This window comes from Anoplolepis gracilipes, chromosome 11 (genome assembly GCF_047496725.1).
Source record: "Anoplolepis gracilipes chromosome 11, ASM4749672v1, whole genome shotgun sequence".
Taxonomy (NCBI): Eukaryota; Metazoa; Arthropoda; class Insecta; order Hymenoptera; family Formicidae; genus Anoplolepis; species Anoplolepis gracilipes.
This window is the reverse complement of record NC_132980.1, coordinates 1,371,166-1,380,049: the sequence shown is the minus strand read 5'-3', so window position 1 is coordinate 1,380,049 and position 8,884 is coordinate 1,371,166. Positions and strand designations below refer to the sequence as shown.

The 8,884-nt window shown below is 53.1% G+C and overlaps 1 pseudogene; it reads right to left on the bottom strand.

Annotated features, from left to right (window-relative positions):
- Positions 1–812: 812 nt before the first annotated feature.
- On the bottom strand, positions 813–990 carry LOC140671507 (U2 spliceosomal RNA; annotated as a pseudogene).
- Positions 991–8,884: the final 7,894 nt, after the last annotated feature.

Here is an 8,884-nt window from a genome sequence, read left to right as displayed (position 1 = left end):
TAATTAAATATAATTAAATATATACAAATGCGAAAATAAATAAATTATGAATATATATGTACATACAGTAGGAAAGAGATTGAGAATAAATAGCTGCAAGTTAATACATATATACAATTAAGAGTAATAAGTAGATAGATAATTAATAAATAAATAAATAAATAAATATATATACAGATTTAAACCTAATTATGATTACAAAGGAATGGGGTCAATAAATAACTGTCATAGGTAGGATATAGAAAAATATACATATATATTTATTCAAAAACTATCAATGTCACATGCGCGGTGTGTGACAATAACAATGTCAACGCTGTGACACGTGGAGGCAGCGCGCGGCGGGCCGGATGACAGGCCCGCTAATTGCACTAATGACTTTATTTAATTAGTATTATTAATTAATCAACGCGCACTGCACCCACGTGCCACTGAGCTGTCACAACACCGCGCAACTACCTTTACAGGACGCCTGTCAACCGCGGACGACGCACACTCGCTCGCAGAAAAAGGGGCAATCCCGCTGTTTTTTTTTTTTTAATAAATAAATAAATTACGCGATCGCCTCTCGGCCGGACACACTCGCGACGCACTCACACTCCCGGGTTAAAAAAAAAACTTATCAATTAATAAAAATTACTCCGGCTACGCCCCCCGAGCTAAGTCTTTCCGCGAAAAGCGCGCGATCACCCGGGGATTCAGACAACCGCTAATTAGTGAAACCGGGCGCGCGGCCACGGGTCAGGGCCTAATAAGCCTGCAAAAAAGGATGTTAAATATAATAATCTAAAAGAAAACTTATGTTTTAATTGGCTTATTAGGCCGCTCCTGACGGTACTGCAATGTCAGGTCGACCCGCGGCAGAGTCGGAGCAAGCTCCGGTCACCCGCCCGGTTCCAAAAATCAGTTTAATATTCTGAATCCCCTATGGGGATTGTATCAGATATTAAGCTGATAAGAACAGATAGAAACCACTTTATTTTCAGTTAATGTTCCCCGGGAGGGCGAACCCCCCCGGGGTGAAATACAATATAAAAGCGGCTCTAGCCGCGCGCAAATCTTAATTAATATATATGGGCGGGGGACAATAACCCCCCCCGCCAGTGGGCAACGCTATGAGGCGGTAGGGGAGGGCCAGCCTCCCCCAGAGCGCGAGTACATATAGATATTATATTAATATTGCCCCGGTTCGCAGGCCGGGGCAATTCATACAATATAGATCACAGCATTTCACTCCCGGGCCTATCACAGTTGCAAGTCAAAAGATAAAATGGCCCGGAAGCGCGCACGCGGTTTTAAAAAATTATTTAAAAAAAAGAAATTAGTCAATTACGACTCATTCACACTCGCTTAAAATACAATATTATTATACGCGACATTCACTCTCGGAACATATAGGCCCACACAGCATGCAATAGCAAGCAGATAAAAATAAAACAAATAAAAATAAAAAATATTTGTGGGCAGGACAGATACGCAATAATTTACGCGACATTCACACTCGGAATACACATCGTATTAAAAAATATAAATAAAAATAAAAATAAAAATAAATATATAATAAATAAATAAATAAATAAATAAATAAATAATCTAAATTAGGCACTATTGCCATTCCTGCCGGCGGGCCAACGCCGGCGAACCGCTCGGGGGGGTGTCGCGAGCACCCCATCACCGGGGGGACGGGAAGGAGCGGCGTACTGGCGCACGCCGGACACGTGTTCCACGTAAACGTCCCGCGACCAGCGAATGGTATCCGAGACAACGAGGCGGCGCAGCATAGAGGCGTACGCACTGCCAATATGCAACGTCCGCAGCACCGCCTCGTTGGCCCGATCCCACGAGCCGAGGGAGCCGACGACGAAGGCCGTCACGACGACACGGTACCCCTCGCGCTGGAGCGCCTCCGCCAAGGGCGAGTACTTGGCAATTTTCCTCGCCCTGGCCTCCTCAAACGACCTCCAGCGGTTTTCGAAGGGCACCGTGACGTCGCAAATGACGACACACTTGGAGGGCTCGTGCCTGATCACGAGATCAGGTCGTAGCTCCCCAAGTTCCCCGTCGACCCCCTCGACCCGCTGGTTTACCCGTTTTTCACCGGGCACACGGCAAGCCTTTCGGAGCCTGTGCAGCACGGCGTCGTGCCTCAGCTGAATGGCGGCAGAATGGACCCCACAATGGTTGATTACGTGGGGAAGGGTCTCGGCCGCCAACCCGCATCGCCGACATCTACGGTCCGCCTCCCCCCAGCGACGAGCGCCGTTTAGAGGGAGGACATCCAGGCGCGCGCGGTGGATGAAGCGCCAGTCGGCGAAGCGGGTGAAGCTGCCGCCGCGGACGAAGTGATTGCTCACTCCAGCCCGCGACGACACCTCGAACACCTTCCCCTGGTCCGGTTTGGCCAGAAGCGTTGACGCGTAGAATGCCGCCACCGCTGAGCGCAGACGGGTCACCACCTGGGCACGAGCACCAGGTGGGACTTTTACCGCGTCCCCTATGGGCGTACCCCTGCACTCCACGACCAACTCCTCGGTCGGCCCGCTCCATCGCCACCGAAGAGACAACCTTTCGGACTGCCTCCGGGCGGCGTTCCGCGCCCTCGACCACAGGGAGCGCTCCCCTCCGTCGCGAAGCCTCCCCTCGAGCGAACCCGAGAGGAAGGCAGCCAAATCTTCGCCCGATGGCGGGCCCCCAATACGCCTGGCCACAACTCCCCGCAGAGACGCCCACGCGAGCCCCCTGACCGTCTCGTCGCCAGCCGTAAGCATACGGAAGACGTGCGCGACGGACAGGACGTCCGCGAGGTCAGACATCGGAAGTAGCCCACAACCCCCCCGTTTGGGAGGGAGGTAGACCACTTCCGCGCTGGCCCTCTGCGGGAGGTTGAGCCAGGCCTTGGCAGCCCGCCGGATCTCCAAATCTACGGTCTTGAGGGGGCGTTTCTCCACTGCGGCTCCCCGTAGCAGAAAGTCGACGCGCGGCAGGATGTAGGTGGCCAAGGTCTCTATCTTCTGCCACGGGGCGAGGAGAGCGCGGTCAACCGCCCGAAGATCCTCCAGGAGGCCTCCGATGGTGACATATGGAGTCTGGTCGACCGAGAAGCCGGTCGGGACCCCGAGATGAAAATAAGGCTCGCCGTCTGCCAGGCGACGAACGGGCTGCCCCTGGATCCCGAAGGTCGTCGGTAGGACCCTGCCGACCACTCCTGCACCGATGTGCAGGGTGGCGCATTTCGCAGGGTTGAACCGCAACCCCACCGACGATGCTTCGAGCTCCGCGACGGCGAGAAGCCGCCGCATTCCCTCGGGCGTTTCAGCAACAAGGGCTATGTCGTCCGCGTACGCGAAGGTGTTAAAGCGATAGCCCAGTAGATCGAACCCCGCATCGACATCGGTGACTGCGCGCAGTACCGAGTCGATAGCGAGGTCAAATACTACCGGGCTAAGCGGACACCCCTGTCGCACGCCCGAGCGAATCGGGACAGGCGCGGTGTAGCCCTCGGCAGTTCGCACCCGCGTGGAGCACCCGTCATACATGGAGTTCCATATTTTGACAAGGCCCCCCGGCACGCCGGAGCGAATGAGCGCGCGGCGGATCGCCGCATGCGGGATCGAGCCAAACGCGTTGGAAAGATCCAGCCATGCGACGATCGCCTGCCGCCGAGTCCGCCGGGCATCAGTCAGGATTTCCTGCAGGACGAAGTTATGCTCGTAGCACCCCTCGTCCCTTAGGAATCCCTTCTGCGCCCGGCTAAACTTGTTGTTACTGACCGCCCAGTCGGTCAGACGATCAGCGACGAGCGCGGCGTAAAGTTTGGGGACCGTATCACCCAGCGCGAGAGGACGCCAGTTCTCCAACATTCCCCGATCGCCTTTCTTGTACACCAACACTGTGTTGGAGGTCTTCCAGGACGCGGGAACTGCCTCGAGCCGCTGACAGATGTTAAATAGCGCGGTGAGGAGTCGCGCGCCCGGATCCGATTCGCGGAGGTCCTTATAGCTGATACCGTCGGGACCCGGCGCAGAGTTATTCATACGCCGGAGCCGACGGTCAACTACTCGCTCCGCGAACGGATCGAGCAGGCGCGCGGCCTCCTCAACGGCCAAGGGGTCAGCGCGCTCCACGACTTCGTCGTCGACACTGCCCATAGGTTCCCCTCCGCGATATAGGTCCTCGAAGTACGCCTGGACCCGCTCCTTCGGCACTTGGCAGAATTCTGCGGGCCCCTGCAGCACCTCTCGGACCGCACGACGTCGGTTCACCCGGTACAGCGCCTGTAGACGAGTCGCTTCGCGCACCCAGTCTCCGCGTCCTTCTCCCGACTGCGAGGGACCGGCCGGTGCCGGCCCCCTTCGATTTCTGGCGTCGTCTCTCGCTGGGGCGGCCCCCTCACCCCGCCGCCCCCGCGCCTCACGCGACCGAACCGGACGGTCACGGGCGCCGGGAGCATCGCCGTTGGCCACACCCGCCGCACCTCCCCCGAGGAAGTCAGCGACCAAGGCCGCGTATTCCTCAAGGTCAGCGAGCGAGGCAACGTCTCCGGCCCGCCGTATCAGCACGTCCCGCACGACCAGTCGTGCCCGCCTGTACTGCCTCGCGGCAGCAGCAGGGGCCGGTAGGTCGGCGGGCCGCTGACCCGCCGGGCCGGGAGCGCGCCGCGGACCTCGGCGGTGCTCCCCGCCCCCGTTTAGGGCTCGACTCGGCGGTGTCATCTCACTCGCTCCCGCGCCGCCGGCTACGGTTGCTCCCCGCCGACGGCCCATGACACCGCGGACGCTCGCGGACCCACTCGGATGTCCGGCCGCTTCTTCCTCAGCACGCCGTTGACCCGGTGCTCCTCCCGCGCCGATCCCCCGGGATGCGACAATCGCGGCGAGCCCCGCTGGAACGCTCGCAACGGACCGAACACTGGTCCGCTCCAGCACCACCGAGCACGGTCGAATCACTCTCTCAAAGTCATTTATGTTCGCCGGCGTTATCGGCGAGACGGGCGACTGCCGCGGCCCCGCCGCCGCCGGGCTGACACTTTGTACGGAGTCGTCGCTCCGCCGACGCCCCGCTCTTCTTCCCAGGCTCGTCCTCCATCCCTCTGGGTCTCCCTCCTCCCCCGATGTCCTTGGGGATGCTCCTCGGTGCACCTCGTCCGGCGTCCTCATGTCCCGGCGCATCCGCACGTCGACCTCACACGGTGACACCTCCAGGATGGTCGGAAGGGGGGAGGGACGGAGCGGCGTGCTCCTTCTCCCCGCGGTGTACCCCGTGGACATCACGGGGGACCCGCATGTAGTGGTTGTCACCGTGTTGGTCGACAAAGTGGCGGGCATCGACGTCGCGGGCATCTCCGAAGTTGGTGGAGGTTGAGGAGACACCGCGCCGCACACGCAGATGGTCGGCGATGCGGCGGGGCTCCTCTGGGAGGGCGGGGTCCCGCGCTGCAGGGGCGACGTCCTCGCCGGCCCCTGTGCCCTCCCTGTGCTCCGCGACGTCGATAGCGCAGCGCTCAGATTCCGCACCGCGGTGCCGGCGGAGGTGGTCGTCGCCGGCCGCGCCTCTGGGTTTCTCCTGGTAGACGTCGTCCTACCCGGAGGCGCCCGCGGTGCCGCCCTGGCCGATGACCTGGCCAGGGACCTCGTCTCCCGCGCGGTCTTCTCGACCGACACGCTGGACGCCCGAGTCCTGCTCCTCGTCGTGGGTCCTGCCTGGATGGTGGTTGGCGGTGTTTTCTCGGGCGTCCTCCTCCGTGTGCCCCCCCCGCCGCCGAAGGATGGTGAAAAATCGGCGGCGGCTCCTGGTGACCTCCTGGGGGGCACGCGTGTCGGTTTGGTCGCGCCGCTCTTCTCGAGAGGCACGCTCTGCGATCTCCGACTCCTGGACGACCCCGCCGTGCTGGTGGTGGTCGGCGGGGTCACGGAGGGCCTCCTGGTGGTCGCCGGCCCTCCCCCCGATGACGTGGGAGTCGGAATTCGCGCCTCTCTGGACGCGGGAGACGGACGCTTCTTATTGGTTGCGCCGCGCTGCGATGAAGATCCGCCTTGAGGTTGCGGATGCGCCTTAATCGTGCCGGCGGCGGCCGCGCGTGGCGCGGCGCTCGCGGTGCACGTAATGGCGGCCGTCCTTCCCGTCAACGTTGGTGTTGTTGTGCGCGTGGTGTTTGCGGCGGCCGACGACGATGGTGGGTTTGTCGTCGGCCCCGCTGCAGTGACGGCCGCGTAGGAGGGAGATCTCCTCGTTGGCGCCGATGTGGCTGGTGGTGTTGCCCGTGTACTCATTCCTGCTGTTGTGTGTACAGGTGTCGGCGCCGATGCGGAGAACGTGAGCCTGGGTTGCCGCGAGGATGACGCTCGGCTTCGCGACGGAGCTCCAGCGGCAGACGTCGACGGCGGGGCAGCGCCCATCGCCCTTGGACGCGCACCCGAAGAAGATGGCCCGCCGGCAGTATTGTTAGTGTGTACGCCATCCGCGTCGCGACCCGCCGCAGCGGGAACACCGTGACTTTTTTCAAAATGTATCTTGACAGATTTGAGGGGATATCTCCCTTGCCCCATGTATTCGCACATGGAGCATTTGTATGTCACGGTGTCCCCCGCATGGTATTTTTTCTGGTGCTTAATTAAATGCGGCGGGTCGCTGAATTCGCCGCGTGACTTCGCGACGCCGTCAGCGGTCATCCAGCAGCGCGGGCAATGCACCCGAGCGGGCACTGGATGCTCGATGACGACGACGCGGGCGTCCTGTGACATTCTAGATTATAGATTAGAGTAAATAAGAACAAATATATGTATGCAAGCGAGACTCGTGTGGGTATGTAAATGTGTAAATAGCTGCGTGTATATGTAAATGTGAAGTAGTGATTAATTATTTGCGTGGATGTGAATATACATTTGAGTTACTGCTGCGAGTGGATGTATGCAAGTATATTTGAGTGACCAATCGAATAATAAATGTGTAAAAGATTGTATATAAAGGAATCTGTGTGTGTACCACTCAACGATGGACATAAGGTTATATAAAAGTCGTCAGAAATATGTAAAAATTATAGAGATTAGATATTAAAGAGTACAAGTACCTTCAATAACAGATGTAAAACACTGCATACACCACCAGCATCAAAATTGAGATAAATCAGTTAGATAAAGTAAAATATACACGCAGCGTTGAGTCTATCAATGTGAAGTTATAGCGTTTAAGAATCTATGACAGTTTTAAAAATAAGTAAATTAAATGATTAGGAATATGCGAGTGACTGTATATATAGTATAAATAGATAGATATAGTAAGAAAGAATAAGAGTTATAATTATAATTATAATAATAAATATGTTAATATAAAAGTGTGTACATATGATCAGACTGCAGCGATAATCAGAGCGATGACTAGAATTGTATAAATTAATATGTATGTACAGTTTAGAAAGTAATAAATAAGTAACTATAGCTAAATGGATATATACAATTCAGAAATAAATAGCCATAAATAGATAGATATAATTAGATACACACAATTAAGGAAGTGAGTAATTATGACTGTGTCTATGTGCACATACAGTAAGAAAAAGAATAAAAATAGTAGATAGCTGCCAGTTGGTATATATATACAATTGAAAATAAATAAATGATTCATAAATAGATAGATATATATACAGATTGATTTTAAGTTATAATTATAAGGGAATGGAATCAATAAATGGCCGTCATAGATAACATGTAGAAATAGATACATATATCTATTCAACAAAGATGTCAATACCCACAGCGTTGAATCTCTCAATTAGGATTTATAGTATTTAAGTACCTTATGACAGTTACAATAAATAAGTAAAATAATCAAGAATATATGAATGGCTGTTTATGTAATATTGATAAATAAATATAGGTGAAATAGAATAAGGATATAATTATAAAAAAAAAAAAGAATATGTCAATGTAAAAGTGTGCATATGCAGTCAAATTGCAGCGAAGACCAAAGCGATGACTAACTATGTATGAGTTTATATGTATGTACAACTTACAGATAAATAAATGAATAAATATAGGTAAATGAGTATATACAATTCCGGACTAAGTATAAATAAATAGTAATAAATAAATAAATATAATTAGATATATACAATTAATAGAATAAATAATTCTGAATATTTATGTGTACATACAATTGGAGACAATAAGAAGTGATAGCTGCAAGTTAATACATATACAATTAAGACTGATATTAAATAAGTAAATAAATAGTTAGCAAATAAGTAGATAAATATAAATACAGATTAATTTTTATTTATAATTATGAGGGAATAGGATAATAAATAAATGTCACAGGCAACATATAAGGGCATACATATATTTATTCAACACAAATGTCAATGTCACATGCGCGGCGTGTGACAATAACAATGTCAACGCTGTGACACGTGGAGGCAGCGCGTGGCGGGCCGGATGACAGGCCCGCTAATTGCACTAAATGACTTTAATTTAATTAATACTATTAATTAATAGACGCGCACTGCACCCACGCGCCACTGAGCTGTCACAACACCGCGCAATTACCTTTACAGGACGCCTGTCAACCGCGGTTGACGCACACTCGCTCGCAGAAAAAGGGGCAATCCCGCTGTTTTTTTTTTTTTTTAATAAATAAATAAATTACGCGATCGCCTCTCGGCCGGACACACTCGCGACGCACTCACACTCCCGGGTTAAAAAAAAAACTTATCAATTAATAAAAATTACTCCGGCTACGCCCCCCGAGCTAAGTCTTTCCGCGAAAAGCGCGCGATCACCCGGGGATTCAGACAACCGCTAATTAGTGAAACCGGGCGCGCGGCCACGGGTCAGGGCCTAATAAGCCTGTAATTAAAGATGTTAAATATAATAAACTTATGTTTTAATTG